The 17,721-nt window shown below is 41.4% G+C and overlaps 1 protein-coding gene across 6 annotated transcripts in view; it reads left to right on the top strand.

Moving 5' to 3' along the window:
- CALD1 (caldesmon 1) overlaps nucleotides 1–17,721 on the top strand; it is a 185,642-nt gene that overhangs the window by 47,232 nt on the left and 120,689 nt on the right. For all 6 annotated transcript variants that reach the window (XM_084896595.1, XM_084896596.1, XM_084896598.1 and 3 more), the window contains one exon: nucleotides 9,749–9,842. The gene's annotated coding sequence lies outside the window, so the exon portion shown is untranslated. The remainder of the gene's footprint in view (nucleotides 1–9,748; nucleotides 9,843–17,721) is intronic.

Here is a 17,721-nt window from a genome sequence, read left to right as displayed (position 1 = left end):
GTTGGGGATCAAGCGCTGGATTGATCTGATTTTGATCAAAAACAAAGGTAGGAATTGATTTGTCTTAAAATAAAAATAACCAGCTCCTGCTAAACCAACTTGGTTGTTAAGTAACCAAATCGAGACAGAATGGTGTTCTGCAGAGAGAACAGGTTTGGGGACCCAGAGCTACCGACCACTAGCTGAGAGGCCTTGGGTGAACCATTTAACCTCTCTAGGCCTCTCCAGGTCCCATTTGTAAAATGCTGCCGATCATATTTGTCCTCCTGACCTCCAGGGTTGCCATGAAAACCGCTTGAGGAAAGAGATGTGAAAGCTCCGTTTACTGTAAAAACCCTCTGTGTTTGTAGTCTTAACCCATTCGCGATACCGCGAGTCCCTTGGAAACCAGCCCACAAAACGGCTGATCTCACTGACGACAGAAGCATAATTGCCCTGTGACCAAACCCACTTTGTCCCTACCAAGCATTCCAGACATTTTATTGCGGGACCAGCATCTATGGGAAAAAGTCAAAAGGAGACCGATCAGAGGAATTCCACTGGCCCTTCCCAGGGCCCTGTGCACAAAATGGTCCCCTGTGCATTGTTACTTCGCTGTTTGCTGATGTCCACAGTTTCCAAGACAATAACAGACCGATAACTGGGTGATGATAAACAGACAGTGAGTGTGAGGATACACCAGTTTTCTAGAGCAAAGGCCTCTGTATCTCGTCCCTGGGATTGCAGCCCTCCCTGGCTCCTCTTCCCGCTGGAAGTGTAAATAGAGAATGCGGAGGCGGACTTTCTTTCCAAAGCTGAGGAATGATACCAACCAGTGAATTTCTTCAGAGCAGCACACACACTGATGGTTTTGCTTTTTGTTACATGCGCAGGGCAAGGTGATTCTAGATTCTGACCAAATTCCCTGTGTCAGAGTTTTGTGCTTCACGGTGACCAAGCTTGAGGCTCTGGATTAGGCCTTGGCTCACAGCACTGGCTGGGGGAGGAGAGGTGGGCAGAAGAGGAACAGGACCATTCCACTTCGGGTGTTATTTTGCTTTGTGTTTTTGCTCATATTAAGCAACCGGCCATAAAAGAAATATAATATACAGCTCTGCCCTTGGGTGGTTAAATTTTCATCGGTAGCCGAAACTGACACTAGAAAAAGTTTTGCGAATACTTTAAACAAACAACTACTTATCGGATAACAAGATTATGAAAATAAGTTCGCTAAATCAATAACGTATGCTTAAATTTTCCACTGGGTTGATTGAATTGAAAAAAAAAATAATTCAATTGCTTTGTTGACCTGTACTCTCAACTAGAAAGTACTGAATTAGGGCATTGCTTTTTGTGAATATGCAGAATTCCTGAGTCCCAATTTCATCCATGAGATTGTAAATAAATTGAGTGTATACCAAAATAAAAGGAATGCAATTGAGTTAAACCAATCATTATTAAACTTATTTTATACTAGAGGCCTGGTGCATGAGATTCATGGACTGGGGTTGGTGGTTCCTCAGCCCAGCCTGCACCCTCTTGCACTTTGGGACTCCTTGGGGGCCCAGTCTTCTCCCCCTCCCTGCACCTGGGATTGGGCCTAAGCCGGCAGGCAGACATCCCTCTCGCAGTCCCGGACCCCTCGTTCCTTACTGCCTGCCTGCAGCGGAGGCAGGAGAGACTCCTGCCACTGCCACTGCACTGACCAGCTGTGAGCCAGGCTCTCTGCTCCTTAGCGCTCCCTTGGAGGTGGGAGAGGCTCCCACCACCACCACTGTCAGGCTCGCCAGCCATCAGCCCAGCTTCTGGCTGAGTGGTGCTCCCTCTGTGAGAGCACCTCCTGCGTTGAGCATTTGCCCTCTGGTGGTTAGTGTGCATCATAGCAACAGGTCATTCCGCCTTTTGGTCAATTTGCATATTATGCTCTTATTATATAGGATGCCTAAAGTTATGCTATGTAGTAGATCTCTCCAATTTATTCAGCGGCGTATATATCCATATGCATATATAGTAACATGAAAAATGCTTTCCATGAATATCAAGATATTTTCCCACAGCATAAAATTTTACCCTAAAATATAAGCAGACTATGGACAATATTACTCAGGATATACAGGCAAAGACTTAAATGGAAATATACAATTTATGATATAAAGAGGAAGCCCATACAAGGGCTTATGGCCATATGAGCCACTGAAGACACATTTTGGAAAGTGTGTGGTGGAAAGTAAGGAGGAGAAAGTGTGGCTAGCAAGCAAGGGGATAAATGCATTATGAATTTCCCAACATCTTAAGATGATAAGTAGTCCTGTATTTGAATTGTTTTAGTATGGGCCACTTGCAAAAACATTCAATATTTCCTTTTAAGATATAGTAAGCCAAAATATATATATGGAAAGTTCACTAAGTCATTGATAAATAATCCAGTGTTGACTTTTAATCTAGAAATAACTGGCCAAATTGATCCCAGCCTTCCCAACTATAATTTTCCCCTGCAGAGTACATTGATTTGTAGTTACCTTATTGCTTTCTCTCATTGTTTGTCTTTCTTTTTTTCTTTGTTATTTTATTTTCCTGCTGGTATAATATATGACTGGGGATATTGAATTTTTATGATTTTATGTATTTTGAGCTCATAAATTCCCTTTACTTTTCACTTTTCCAGATTGGGGCTTTATCTTTTTCTATTCATACTAGAAGCCCAGTGCATGAAATTCCTGCACTGGTAGGGTATGTATCCTTTGCAGGATTATTTTTGTAATGTATTCCTAAAGTGGAACTGGATTATGGGACTGGATTGGTAACACATATTCAATGTTACCAAGCACTTCTAAATTGCCCTACAATACATCAATTTTTTTGTATGAAGCTATGAATCTTTCATTTGCTCCTTTTCTGTGGATGAACTCTCCAAAGGTCCTATCTGAGATTATATCCAAAATGCATTCTTCTTTTTCTCTTTTTTTGTTTCCATTTTTTTAAACCAAAGTATGATTTACATAGAATAAAACTTACTCTTCTTAGTGTGCATTTCTACAAGTTTTGACAAACACATACAGTTGTATAACTACAACCACAGTTAGATATAAACAGCTCTTCCAACTTCAAAATAGTTCTTCCTTCTTGAACTTCAGAGATGTTGAAAACTCTGCTGTGTTTCTTTTCTTTTCTTTTTTTTTTTTAAATATATTTTATTGATTTTGTACAGAGAGGAAGGGAGAGAGATAGAGAGCTAGAAACATCGATGAGAGAGAGACATCGATCAGCTGCCTCTTGCACACCCCCTACTGGGGATATGCCCTCAGCCAAGGTACATGCCCTTGACCGGAATCGAACCTGGGTCCCTTCAGTCTGCAGGCCGACGCTCTATCCATTGTGTGTTTCATGAACTTGATGCTTCGCTTCCTATTTTCTCTCATCCACTTGTCCTTTGTATCGTAAGAATTCGGCAAATGCCTTGAGGGAGAAATCACTGAATGTGAGGTCACTTTTCCAGGCATTTTTTTTTTCTCTCCCGAAGTCGTCCCTTGAAGTCTGCAGTGGCTCTCTGATGCCTTTAGAGTTTGGGTTTTTGAAATTTTATCCAGACTTTCTAGTTGCTCTCCTTGAGAGCATTCGACTGCCACAAGCTATGACATTGTAGGCAAATACCTAAGTCAGTCTATCTACATTAAACAGACTCATTAAGACCCTCTTCCAAATTTTTTCATTGTATAGATCTCAAAGGGTAAAAGAAATGTCATTGTTGGCAACTATTATTACTCCAAGTGCTCCATCATAGAAAGAGTTTTGTAGTCAAACAATGGATTCCAATTCCAAACTCTGCTACTTATTACTTATATGACAGGGAATCTGAATCTGTTTCCTTTCTTTCAAATGGAGATGATAAAAAAAAAAAACCAAAAAAAAAACAACTGGCTTTACAGTTTTCTTTTGAAGATTAATGAGATAACAGATCAAGTACCCTGCACATAGTAGGCATTCAATAACTTATAGATATTACTATGCAATATGTTATCACTTCTCTTGGAGCTTGCACTCATCTCTTAGAAATGATGGAGAAGGGGTGGGAAAGCAATGCCCTTCTCTGAGCACCCTGTCAGATGTTGCGAACGGTGAACTTGATTGAACTGGCTTTATTCACAACTGTAACAAGACATACACAATACTTTTTTCCTTAAAAGATCATAGAATTATACACAAACCATCTGAGTTGGCGGGATCTTGAAAAATCTATTCCAAATGCTTCATGTTACAGATGAAAGAATTGAGGGGCCAAGAGTCGTTAAATGACTTTGTCAAGGTCAATTCATTCGTTAGTATTTATTTAAGTGACCCAAATTCCCTAAGACCACATATATCTTCCCTTCGAAAATACTCCTTGCTCCCATATTCAACTGTAAATGTAAAACAGAGACAATTCTCAGGAGACAATTATTAATGTTTTATTGTTACTGGCTCATTCTAAAACCCATAGATCTATTTTTAAATATTTTATTTTAATTTCTATCCACACAAATTATGTGACTTCCTGCCAACTAAGACTGAAATAGCTACTTACCATTCCTTTCCCATTCCAGTGATATATCCCGTGGCTTTTCTTTCTCTCTCTATTATTAAGAAATAGTCTGCCTTACCCTCCAATGCCTAAGACAGAAAAGAGCTCACAAAACCCCACAGAAAGCAACTGTTTTCAAGTTTGCCAGCTGAAAGGGGGCTCAGGACCTCTACCTGGGCACTGGTCGCACAGGTGGCCACAGGAAGCCCCAGCCTCTCCTCTAGGAAAGGGCAGGTTACCAGCATCACCATCACCCTCAGGCTTCCCAGCCAAAGCAGCACCTGGAGAATCATTTTGGTTTTTTTTTTGTAAGCCCCTTTGTTTAGCACACATTTTAGCAGCGTTCGTTCTACTAAAGGACAAATAAGCCGGAATCCCATGTGGACCAAAGAACTTGGAAGAATTTCGTGATCACAGAGCACAGAGTCATTTTGTAAAAGCCTCTACCTCACACCAGGATTCCCAAGGGCTGCTCCTGGGACACTCTTTCCCCGGATCTTCCCATGGGTTACTCTTTATAGAAATTATTTTCAGCCTAGATGTCTCCTCCTCATTAGAGACCACCTCTCACCATCCAACCTCCAGTGGCCCTCTAGCATCTCTCTAACACAGCACAGGGGCGTATTTACTCTCTGTTGGAAATATGTGTCGTCTGTCTCCCACCAGAATGTATGCTCTGTGAAGCAGAGTCCTTGCTCATCCCAATGTGTCCCAGTCTGGCTTAGAATAGTGAATGTGGGCATGTATCCTTCCAACACAACCATCAGGTTGGGTTTCAATAGTGACCTCGCTACTTACTTGCTGGGTGAATTAAGCAAATGACTCCAATACAAGGAACCCCTCAGTGCTTATCCCAAGATAAAGGTGTGCATCTCATGAGTTGTTTTAGTGGTCAAATGAGATAGATGTCTGCCAAGTGCTTAGAACAGGACCTTAATGACAGTAGTTATTACTATGTCCCTAATTAAACTAGAGCATATCATCAAAAAAGAGTCATGAAGGTATATACCAGTAAATATTAAAGTTAAAATCAAAGAGTCCTAATTCAATCACATAAGGTACATTTTAGATGAATTAAAATCGGGTTTTCCTGTTGGCTGTTCAAAGTTACTCGTTTTTACAAAGGATCCCTAATTCAAGGATTAGAATTGTAAAGTAGAATTTTGAACACTTCTTACAGCTACGTATGTAGTGGCAACGTTTTTCCATTTGTGTCATCCAAGAAGGTGCTACTTTCTGTTTCTTGGGCTACTGAGTGGCTTTGGCGGGAGGCATCCTAAGGGTTTTCGGAAGATCACAGCTCTTGGAGCACTAGGAATCTAACTGGAAGGAGAGAGTCCTCCTTTCCTTTATTACACCTCTATTCTCCCGTGGTGAGTGAATGCTCATACAAAGCCCACATTTCCCCACATACTGCTGTCTCAAGCAAAGGAGCAGTGGCTAGCTCCTGGCTGTTTGCTGCTGGCTGGGAAGGAAGACCCACTCATTTGCCTAATTTAACCTTCTCTCTCTCTCTCTCTCTCTCTCTCTCTCTCTCTCTCTCTCTCTCTCTCTCTCTCTCTCTCTCTCTCTCTCTCTCTTCCTTAATCGAGGTCTTTCCTTCCTTACTGTGTCCAGCCTTGCCTGCAGAGAATGTTAGCAACTACCTCTGAGCCAGGTCAGCCACAATCTGTGTGTTGGCCGGTGAATTAAACGCTGTGGGTTAAGGGATCAGTGGGTAATGGTTCACTCAGGCATCTATTTGAAGTTGCAAGCTAACTGGTGGTAGAGAAAGATCTTAAAGCAAGGGGTGAGAGTTTTATCAACTTCCTGGCCCTTTGATCCTAAATCTGAAAATAGAAAGGAAAGTGTATCTGAAGTCAAACTCCCCTCTTAGCCGCTGCCATTCACTTTAAAGGTTTCTCTTAAAAGCCTTTCAAGCTTTGTCTCACTAACAAGATAGTTCCTGAACATATACACAGGCTCTATAGACAAAAAAAAAAAAAAAGGTTTTTTCTACTGATGCCATTTTCTTTCTCTATTTTTCCTGTATTCATGCCCACATTTTAAAATAAAAATATTGAGGAAATAGAAAGCACGGAGAGGGAAATTGGGCAAATAAATACTGACCCTCTCCCAGTGTTTGTGAAAGGTGACACCGGAAAAGTTGGCATTTGTGCTACCTGTCACTACCAGACCAATAAGTAGAGACAAGGATTGAATCTTTTTTATTTCCTTTATTGATTAAGATGTTACATATGTATCCTTATCTGTCCACCCCCCCCCCCCACTCCATTCTTGCCCTCACCCCCTGGTGTCTGTGCCCATTGGTTAGGATTATATGCGTGCATATAAGTCCTTTGGTTGATCTCTCCCCTTTACTCCCACCCTCCCCTGCCTTCCTTCTGAGGTTTGACAGTCTGATCGATGCTCCTCTTGTCTCTGGATCTGCTTTTGTTCATCAGTTTATGTTGTTTATTATTTTCCACAAATGAGTGAGATCATGTGATATTTATCTTTCTCTGACTGGCTTATTTCACTTAGCATAATGCTCTGCAGTTCCATCCATGTTGTTGAAAATGGTAAGAATTCCTTCTTTTTTACCGCAGCATAGTATTCCATTGTGTAGATGTACCACAGGTTTTTTAATCCACTCATCTGCTGATGGGCACTTAAGCTGTTTCCAAATCTTAGCTATGGTAAATTGTGCCGCTATGAACATGGGGGGGCATATATCCTTTCTGGGTGGTGTTTCTAGTTTCTTGGGATATGTTCTTAGAAGTGATCTTTATGGCTGCTTTATTCAGATGGCTGGAGATCTGAGAAGGCTGAGGATTATGTACCCTAAAGACCGTCTTAAATCTCACTTCAAAGCCAACCTTTTCTATAGGGAGAAGAAACGTGTAGGTAAAGAGTTTGGGATTCAGAAGAAAAGTAGGTAAGGGGTTGGAATTCAGGGAAAAGGGTTAATCAGATAAAAGCTGCAGTCTGGCGCTTTTCCTAGCATCCCCTCATCTGCTGACTGGGGACTCTTATCTGTGTCCTGTGCTGCTGACTGGACGTTCTCTCCCTGGAGCACACTGAATTAGATACCATCTTGGTTGCTTGCGGTCCTCCTGGGGCACAAAGGTTGCTGGAACAATGGCTTTTTAGTGCATTAACTACCACGCCTATTAACTGTATGGCCAAAGCTAAAAAAAAAAAAAAAAAAAAAAAAAATATGTTAACTTGAGTTCCCCACCAAAGGTACTGTGAATTTTTGTGTGTTCCTTTACAATCCAGACAGGTAGCTCCTTGCTTTCTTCTGATCTCCTAGCCTTCACTGCAGTCTGAGGGTCAAGGGTGGGAGGCCTCATGGGGTGGGTAGTATCATCCACACCGGCATTCCAATGTAGGAAATTTTTTAAGGTGCATATTCCATATATTTTGGTGTGTGTATGTTTTTTTTAAAGAAACGTCCCCCGAAGATGCTGATATGCAGCCAGTCTGAGAATCCCCCTTTAGGGTGATAGCACAGTATAAGTGCCACGAGACCAAGTACAATGGCTAATTGCTCCTTGATGTATGCCCTTTCCTTGGCACAGAGAGGGCACTAAAGCAGTATTTGTTTATAAAGTTACTCATAGGAACACACTTTGTAATTTGTCTCATCTAAATTCCATCCTCTGCTACTCTTCAGATCCCTGAGCAAGAGGTTCTTAGTTGGGGAAGGGGGGAGGGAAGGAGCCGAGACTGCTTTGGGAAATCAGCAAAAGCTAATGAAAGCTTAAGCACACAAAATTTGGCCTCCAGTTTCGGGGAATTCACAATCTTCCCTGAAACCTGTTCATGGTTTCTGTTTATTCATTCACTCATTATTCATTTTGTAATGCCCTACTGGGCGCTGGCGGGGGGGGGGGGGGGGGGGGGGGATGGGGGGGAGCTCAGAACCAGGGTTAGGCAAGCTTTCCAGTTGGGGATGGTGCATGGGTTTTCTTGTCCCCTTCTCAGATTTATAGAAAAGGCCTCCAGAATTTGGCCTGCGGTAAAAGAAAAGGAATTTAAATGGGATTTGGAGCTCTTACCACTTTCTGGCTTTGTAACTTAGAAGAATAATTATACATTTTATCACTCTAACTAGATTTCTGGCTCTGTTAAGTCAGGGCCCACATCCCTGAATGCTAAGCAAGGTACATTAGCTGTTTCGACAACACAATAATTGGTGCATGCATTTGGGATGAGTAAGAAGCGATGGAAGTTATGCAGGGAAGAGAGCTAAAGGGAGCCCGAGTGACTCCTCAGTAAGGAAAGGGGAGCACCTGGTTTGCTGACTACCTTAGGAGCCCCGATTCCTAGTTTGCAAACCAGCCTTCCTCAGACACATACAAACCATAGGTAACACACTAGGCAGGTTTTTGTTTGATTTGTTGTTTGTTTACCTGTGAAACCTGAAATGAGAGTCTAGGACTCCAGGACCAATTTCTAGCAGTACTATTTCAAGCCAATCCCTTGACCTCTGTGAATTTTTATTTTCTTCCAGTGCAAAATGACAAAGGTGGGGGTGGGGAAAGCAAGGTATGTTCTTAAGGTCCAGTTGAGACTCACATTATTCTACTGACTGAAAGGCAAGCATTAAAAGGCCAAAGCTGCCATTTCCACACCCATACTAATTTGCATCCCTTGTAGTATCAGGAGTTTAGGAGTGTGATGGTCACTTATTGTCACAGTTATTAATTCTTTGGTCTGATGTTAAATATTTATTGCTGTGTTTCCAGTTGCAAGAGAGTTAACTCTACTAGCATATTTCTATTATTATTTGTAATCCTTCGGTGCCTCTTCTTCTACCAACTGGTTCAGTCCCTAACCATCAACAGCAGAAGACCTTGGGCAAAGCAAAGGGTCTTTGATGTCTGAAGCTTAGAAGGCTTGAAGGTTGAGCTTAGAGAGGGGGTGTCCTTGACCTTGTTCTAAGGCATTTACCTTGGACTATTGGCATGTATAGTACTCTCTGTTTTGTATTAACTATAAAAACCTTCTCTGCCCTATGATTTAGAATATTTTAGGGATTGATTCTGTAATAATTGTATTTATTTTCCTTAAAATGCACAATATATATTCATATCTATGCCTCATTTCCCCTTTAAGTTCTAACTAACACTAGTACATGAGGAAAAGTGATATTTTATAATATATAGTTTATATTAACAAAAGTTTATTCCGCTTAATTGTGTTTCCATTTTTCTTTTATACCAGGTATCATTAAAACATTCCAAGTTCACCCAATTGAAGTCCACGAGAATTGGTGATCAATAAGAAGGCTCAGACGTGGATATCTGATTGCTTAACCGTGAGTAGAGTTTATGTGACTGGGGGCAGAGTTGGTACTCTGCTTTTTGCAATTACCTAGCCTCTCTGCCTGATTCTTGCACCTAATGATGCATTGCAAGAAGCCAAGCTTTCTGCAGTGCCCATCATCATTTATTTACCAGGCAATCTATCAAGTTCAGAAGAAATTGTTTTGTAGTATGTTGTTGTGGGTTTCTTTTTTTCTTTATATATATATATATATATATATATATATATATATATATATATATATAATATCTTAAGCAAAACAGTCCCCTTTCAATAATAAAGTCCTTACTTCCTGCAAAAAATGCCGGTGACTTGAGGTAATGAAGAGAAGATGAGTCAGTCTTCAGGGGGGTAGCTCCCTTTGCACAAACACTGATGATGTCAGAAGCATTAAGTACCCCTCACTTTCGACAAATTCTTCTCAGCTGGGGGAGAACTTCTACCAGCAGAAAGTCTACCTGGGGAGCAGGAAGAGGCGATTTTAAAAGATAAGGGATGGAGAAACTAAAGGATACTTCACTTGTTTACAATTTTACCAAAGTGGGCATCGGTAGGATGAAAAGGTTTTTAAAGGAATTTCTCATGGTTAGGCAATTATTGTTTCAGGATTATATCAGTTACACCCTGCATTAGTTTGCTATGGCTACCATAGCAAAATACCACAGACTGGGTGGCTGAAAAAACAGAGATTTATTTTCTCAGAGTTCTGGAGGCTAGAAGTCCAAAATCAAGATGTCAGCAGCCCTGGCTGGGTGGTGACTCAGTTGGTTGGGGAGTCATCCCATACACCGAAAGGATGTGGGTTTCATTCCCAGTCAGGGCACATACCTAGTTTGTGGTTCGATACACAGTTAGCATGTGTATGGGAGGAAACTGATTCATGTTTCTCATATCAGTGTTTCTCTTTCTCCCTATCTCTCTCAAAATCAATATAAATATATCCTCGAGTGATGATTTTTTTAAAAATGTCAGTATGTTTGTTTTCTTGTGACAGCTCTGTCCTTGGCAGCCATCTTCTCCCTGTGCCTTCACATGGCCGTCCCACTGCATGTTTATGTCAGATGTCTCTCTCTCCAAATTTCCTCTTCTTAAAGGACACCAGTCGTATCGGGTTAGGGCTCATCCTAATTACCTAATTTTAACAAAATCACTTCTTTAATGACCTCATCTCCAAATACAGTCCCATTCTCAGCTGCTGGGAATTAAGACTTCAACATGTGGATCTGGGAGGAACACAGTTCTGTCCATAACACCCCACTATCATTTTCTTTCACGAGTATGCTGGTATTTAGCTTATTGCACAGGAACTCTCTCTAATTCTCCTCATCTGAACTCCCTTAGCATTTCTATCACTCTCAGAGCATTTGTCTTTTCTGCAGTTTGTTATAGTCCTTTGTATGTAAAGCTGTCATTTCCCATTGACATTTCATAATTTTTGAAATTGAAGAGTATGCCTTTTGCATTTCTCAGAGCACCAGAAGAAGGTTGGTATACAATAGACATTTAATAATATTTATTAAGCTACTGGCTAACTGAATGAATGAATAAATTAATGGATTAGGTGAAGCCTTTGAACCACAACTTACATGCTTTAAGACTATATCTAAATGATTATTAGTGGTGCTTTCTCTTCCCTTGCCACCCTTCTGTTCCCACAACAGGTAGAAATAGTCAAGGTCAAGGCTGGAGAGGGCTGAAAGAAAATTTATTAACTGATGGCAGGAGAGTTACTGCTCTCCTCAGAGAGGTAGGCAAGAGACAGAAAATAGCATTAACTTGCCCAGATAAGGTCATTTTCCTTGAGGACACTGCTTAAGAACCAAGAGGGAAGGACAGTGAGTTTTCACTGAGACTCGTTGAGCTTGAAGGGACACCCAAGGACATATGTATAGAAAATAAGAGACATGCAAATCTGAAGTTCAGGTGAGAACTAGAGACAGAGATGTTCATAGTCATAACATATACTTGGGAATTAAAATCATGACAGTGGGTGAGGCCATCTTCAGAGAATATATGGAGGGAGGAAAGCTGTGGTTTAAAAAATGCCACCAAAAATTGTACGTAGGAAGTTTCATTGATAAATGACAGAAGAAAGAAATCTTCTTTTTTATTTTATTTTTTTATTGATTTCAGAGAGGAAGGGAGAGGGGGAGAGAGATAGAAACATCAGTGATGAGAGAAAGTCATTGATTGGCTGCCTCTTGCATGTCCCCTACTGGGAATTGAGCCTGGAATCCAGGCACGTGCTGTTGACTGGAATCGAACTCAGGATGCTTCAGTCTGCAGGCCTATGTGCTATCCACTGAGCCAAACCAGCTAGGGCAGGAGAAAAAAATCTTTATGCTACTTCTAATGAGGGTTTGTAAGAACATGTATACTAGCTAATGTGCATGTCTACCTATTTCTTTCTCCTCTAATGTCTTGGTCCTGTTTTATTCCTTCTCCTTTTCTCACTTCTGTGGGATATGCCTCAAACCATTCCGGGGGCTTACCCTACCCAACTTAGCTTCGTTCTAGCTAACTCCACTCATGAGCATGTGTTTGGCTCCCCAGCTTTCTGTCCACACATTGATACCTTCCTTTGGGACCATTTTCTTCATCAGCCAATGAGAACTGATCAGACTGGACAGTGGGAGAGGCCCAGGACTAGCCCATTAATGTCCAAAAGACGGACTAGTCAGGTCCTTTTCAGAGTCAGGTGCCATAGTATACTGTCTTGTCCAGACAGTGAAGAGGCAAGTTGGGGGGAATGTACCTCTTTTGCTCCCTGAACTCCCTCCTTAGTTCATTGGTCCCTGCTAGTCTCCCCGCAGTACACATGTTTTAGAGGAAGCATTGGAAATATTTTAGGGTTCACAGCGTGGCCAGAATGGGGGCTAGTGAGTATAGATGGGCCATGGGTCATGATAGCCATAATAAACTTCTCTCTGGGTTCCACCATCTATTGGGGTCATGCTTACCTCAGCACTGAATTTCCCTAATTTTTTCTCCTTCCTATGATGCAAGTAAAAAGGGAAAAAATATTTACTTCTCTTTTATTTTCTAAAGTGTTATTTATTTTCCTTTAAGTTCACTCCTTGCTTTTTTTTTCTTCTTTTTCTTTTTCTCGCTCCCTTAGTTCTTTTTTGTTAGCGGGAACTGTTGATCTTCCTTTGGATTATCTGATTACTAGCAAAAGAGGCTATCAGAAATCTGGAAGCTTCCTCCTCCTCCTTGGCATACCCCCACCCATTTTTTAAATAATGAACTTGGAGATATCAGCTTGTTCAGGTACCTTCTTCTCTATTTTCCTCTCGGTGTTCTTTGAGTAGCCAGGAAAAAAGATGCCAGTTTTCTTCATAGCTACCCAAAATGTCAATGACACCCGAGTCAGTGATTTTTTATGAAAATTGTTATTTACCTGTAAGGAGAAAGGAGACATTTTTAAGTCAAGAGAAAACAGTTCTGCAATCTGTGGTTGGCCTAGGTGAGGCGATCCAAATGAATGGTGGCCAGCGGCCAGCATAGGTGCCTCCCGACTGTGTTTCATTAATTTCAGGCAGCGAAAGGACTTGGAGAGAAAGATAATTTTCCTATGAACATTTGAAAGAAGTGTTTTGAGTTGTGTGCAGGCTTTGCCCTTGTTTTAGAACAGCATAAATGGGAGATTTTTATAATCATGATGGGCCCATATTTTTGGAGTCCCTTGAAACTCCAGATGGAGTGGAAAGAGGGTTTTTTTTCTTCCCTTTTCCTTGAGTTTTACTGAACAAGCCTCCCTGGACCCTTGACAAAGTGTTGGGTCTTCTGTGTAGTTCGAGTGTGCCAACTCTTGCTCGAATACGATGTAAAGGGGTCTTTCTCACACTAGGAGTCTTTTCTATGGGTTTCTGATTGTGATTGTAGAACAAGGCTCATAGGTGAGAAAGCCTTGAATCCACTACTTCCTTAAGGGACTTACCCCAAGGGACTGTTTTCAGATCTTTGTCATGAGGCAAAAGGAGGAAAATATACAGTGGGCCCATTGGAGGGATTGAGAGGACATGAGGAACATGCCCAAAATTTCCTGACATTCTGGAGACCTTCATAATAAAGAGGGTAAGCCCTAATCAGTTTGGTTCAGTGGATAGAGCGTTAGCCTGTGAACTCAAGGGTCCCGGCCAGGTTAGATTCCGGTCAAGGGCATGTACCTTGGTTGTGGGCACATCCCCAGTGGGGAGTGTGCAGGAGGCAGCTGATTGATGTTTCTCTCTCAACAATGTTTCTAACTTTCTAGCCCTCTCTCTTCCTCTCTATAAAAAAAATCAATAAAATATATATTTAATATAAAAAATAAAATAAAGAGAGTAAGAGAACATTCCAGTGTCACCACATACTTTGGCCAAATGAAGGCATTTTCCTGGCCAGGGACTTACACCTGGCCTTAAGAGGCATCTCCATGAAAGCACACACCCCTGCCTAGCATGGCTACTGATGGCGAGAGGTTGTGCCTGGATGGATACGCCGAGATGGGAGGCAAAGATAGCATGGAGGAAAACAGACAATGGTACACGGAGTCCTTCTAGAACTTCCAGCCTTAGGTTCCAATAAGCACAAGTGAGTGTGCCCTAAAGAGAGACAGAATGATTGTGTTCTGTAGTTATCAAGTCTTACCCAAGGTTCCCACTGCGAAGAGTTTGTAAAAGGTAAAAGACACAGACCCTACTGCTTCCAATCTCTGCTTTGGGATGTTCAACAAAACAAAGCTGTGAACCCCTTGCACTTGCATGCAGCAGACCTCCTGTGAGATGCAGTAGAGCAAACACTCAATCCGGGGAGGGGAAAAATCTGAGACATTTTCCTCCTCACAATTCTCTCTAGCCCAGGTCCAACTTAGTGTCACATTAAACCTAGATTTTTTAACTTAACATTTACTAGAGGAGATGGCAGAGCTGCATTCCCTGAAATAGATATTTTAGGCCAAACTTATTACTTAGGGCTTTTTTTTCTCTCCTCCTTCTTGCTAATTCAAAACAAAACGTCTATCATTCACTCTAACACCAGCCTTTAAGAGCTGGAGACAAATGGAGTCTGAATATTCACGCCCATCTGGTACAAATGAACTGTGATTTCAGGATGCTGGCTGTTTCTCTGACAGGCGAAGAGAGCGGTTGACTAGTTTAATATTTTTGGCTGAGCACACTTTGTTCAAGAGGGATGGAAAAGGCCAACATTAATATTGAATCCTGTTATTTAATGACCCAAAATGATATACCATGGAATGGAGCATCCTGAGTTTGGGGGAAAGTGTGTTGATCATATCCAGAGATGCAGGGGCGGGGGTGGGGGTGGGAGGCGGAAGGAAGGAGTGCTTCTAAAAGCATTTTCTCCCAGTTTTTCAAAGAATTCCACTTGTATGTATATTATGTCCATGATTGTGAATCTGATTCCATCACAGACATACAAACTTTATAAACATAAAGACATTGGTTACAATGAGAGACCCTGGGGACACATCTAACTGTCTCCCCCAGATTGCTTGCTAATGGTTTAGAAATAAAAGACGCATTTGTAAGTTAGGGTTGTCTGGGAGACTTGGAACCACTATTAGCACCATCTGTCTTTTTTCTTGTTCTTCAAACATATATTCAGCCACTCATTAATTTATTCACCCTGCATTGAATTGGACCTTCTCCAACCCAGGTGTTATATTAGGTCTGGGCTGCATTAGCAATTCTAGTGTTCCTTCAGCCTCTCCTATCAAATGGACTCTTGTTTTGTTCAATGCAGTGGAAAATTTGGTGAATCCAATAATGCATTCATTGACGTAAATTGTGATTTTTGATACTTTTATTTGTTTTTCACTGGCCTCCTCTTGGCGAAGAGTCATAATATTTTAAATTTCTCTGCCCCCTCATCTACCTATCACACTTAATTATGTGGTTTGTAGGCAAAACACTGCAATGCCCTGGCTGTCTCTGTAATTCTACTTTTCTGAAAAATCGCTTTGAAGAAGGATGCACAATTGCCCCTGATGTTAGGTTTCCTAAATTCTGGTTTTCATGAAACATTTTTTTTTTTAAATGGATAACTGGAGTTTTGAAGTAATTGAAAATTAAAGTCAAAATAAGGGTGCTGTGATAATTTTATGGAATGCTCATAAGAATCAAAGGTGAGAGACTCAAAGTGGATTTTCCATGTATCCAATGGAGCTTGAGCTGTAAGGCCTGTCCTTTCGACAGACTGCTGCTGCCTAACTTTTTACAATCCATAGTGTGTTCTCTTTCTTAAAGAAGGCCTACCAAGTAACCTTCAGGTCCCACAAAACCTGGGTCTGCCCTGAGATGGACACAAACAGATAAACTTAGATGATTCAACATAATGTCTGAATTAAATAAGTAAAAAAAATAAAAAATAAAAAAAATTGGCCAACACTGTGAAGTGTTGTAAATTGTGTTTTTTTTTTTAAGGTTTTAGAATGAATTCGACTTGCTTTCTAAAGCAAAACCCACTTAAATGAAATAATAACTCAGTTTGCCAAAGCACAAGTGGACATAAACAGACACACATTTTTACTTCATTTATAAACATCAAGTATGAATTCACCCTAACATGGAGCAGGCCACACCCTCTGGGCAGAAAATGGCTCCTAGGAAGGGGCTTTAGTAGAGGAGCAGGAATCCTTCAAGGCTACCACCATCATTTCAACCTTGCGCTTCTAGCCACCGTCTGCCCTGTATGATGCATTTGCAGGTCTTGTGAGATGGAGCATAGTACTCCGATTAGAAGCACAGATTCCGGGGTCAGGCTGCCTGGATGTAAATCCTGGCTCTACCATTTACTATATCTGTGGTCTCGAGCAAAGACTCGCCTTCTCTGGGCCTCAGCCTTTTTATCTGTCAAATGGAAACAATAAGATTGTTGGAAAGATTTAAAACAATATTCATAAAGTTGTTAGAAGTGGGCTTAGCAAATGGTAAGTGCTACATTACCTTTGCATGAATAAGTAAACTTCTACACCTGGACTGTAACCCGATATGTGTTCACCGTGAGTTTACCCTTGCATCTCTGCACAGTGCCTGGTTCAGCCCATGACCGGCCATTAATAAAGGGCTCCCTAGATCAGAGGTCACAGACCTGCAGCCTAAGGCCCACATTGATCTGCAAATGTGCTTCCTTTGCCCAGCATAGATTTTTTTAAAATTTGTAGTTGAATGCTCTTAGGGATGCACAGATTCTTCATTTCCCCATAGGCTCCCAAATATTGATGGCTTTGGTCCTTGAAACTATTTGAATTTGTCATTCCTGGTAGAAAGGAATGAACACACGTGTGAAGATGCCTACAGTCATGGCCTCTATATTGGGAGCAGGGAGATGGTGACAAATAGGAGGTGCTACGTGAGCCATTGTCACTCCCTGCTGCCCTGCTGCAGTGTTCCAATTGGCCTACCCATCCCCGTGTCTACACTGAAAGTCACAAAAGTGAAATAAAAAATGGATAACTTGAGTAAGAACCTGTTTGAAACAGAGATGTGTGCTACCTAATGTCAGAAGATCATTTTCATCATGAACAGCATTGACTGAGGCTATATCGGTCATGACAAGCAAGGCCATGTGCCGTCAGGAGCAACTCAAAAGCTTAGTAATTTAAAACAAGAAAAAGGTTTGTCACTCATGCTTTCTCTGTAACCCTGATAGGCTAAGGCCTCGAGTCCATATCGTTGTCATCTTTGGGGACCTCAGCTGAAAGCTGCTATCTGGAGATCTTGCTGCTTGCTGCAGTAGGGAAAAAAGAAATCTCTGAAGGGTCTCAAACCAACAATTCAATGGTCTGTCCCAGAAGTGATATGACACTTCTGTTCACAGTTCATTGGCCAGGACTAGTCACTTGGCCCCAGCTGACCACAAGGAGG

Source organism: Pipistrellus hanaki (assembly GCF_964339955.1).
Source record: "Pipistrellus hanaki genome assembly, chromosome: 10".
Taxonomy (NCBI): Eukaryota; Metazoa; Chordata; class Mammalia; order Chiroptera; family Vespertilionidae; genus Pipistrellus; species Pipistrellus hanaki.
The sequence above is the reverse complement of the archived record's forward strand: the minus strand, read 5'-3'. Positions and strand labels throughout refer to the sequence as shown.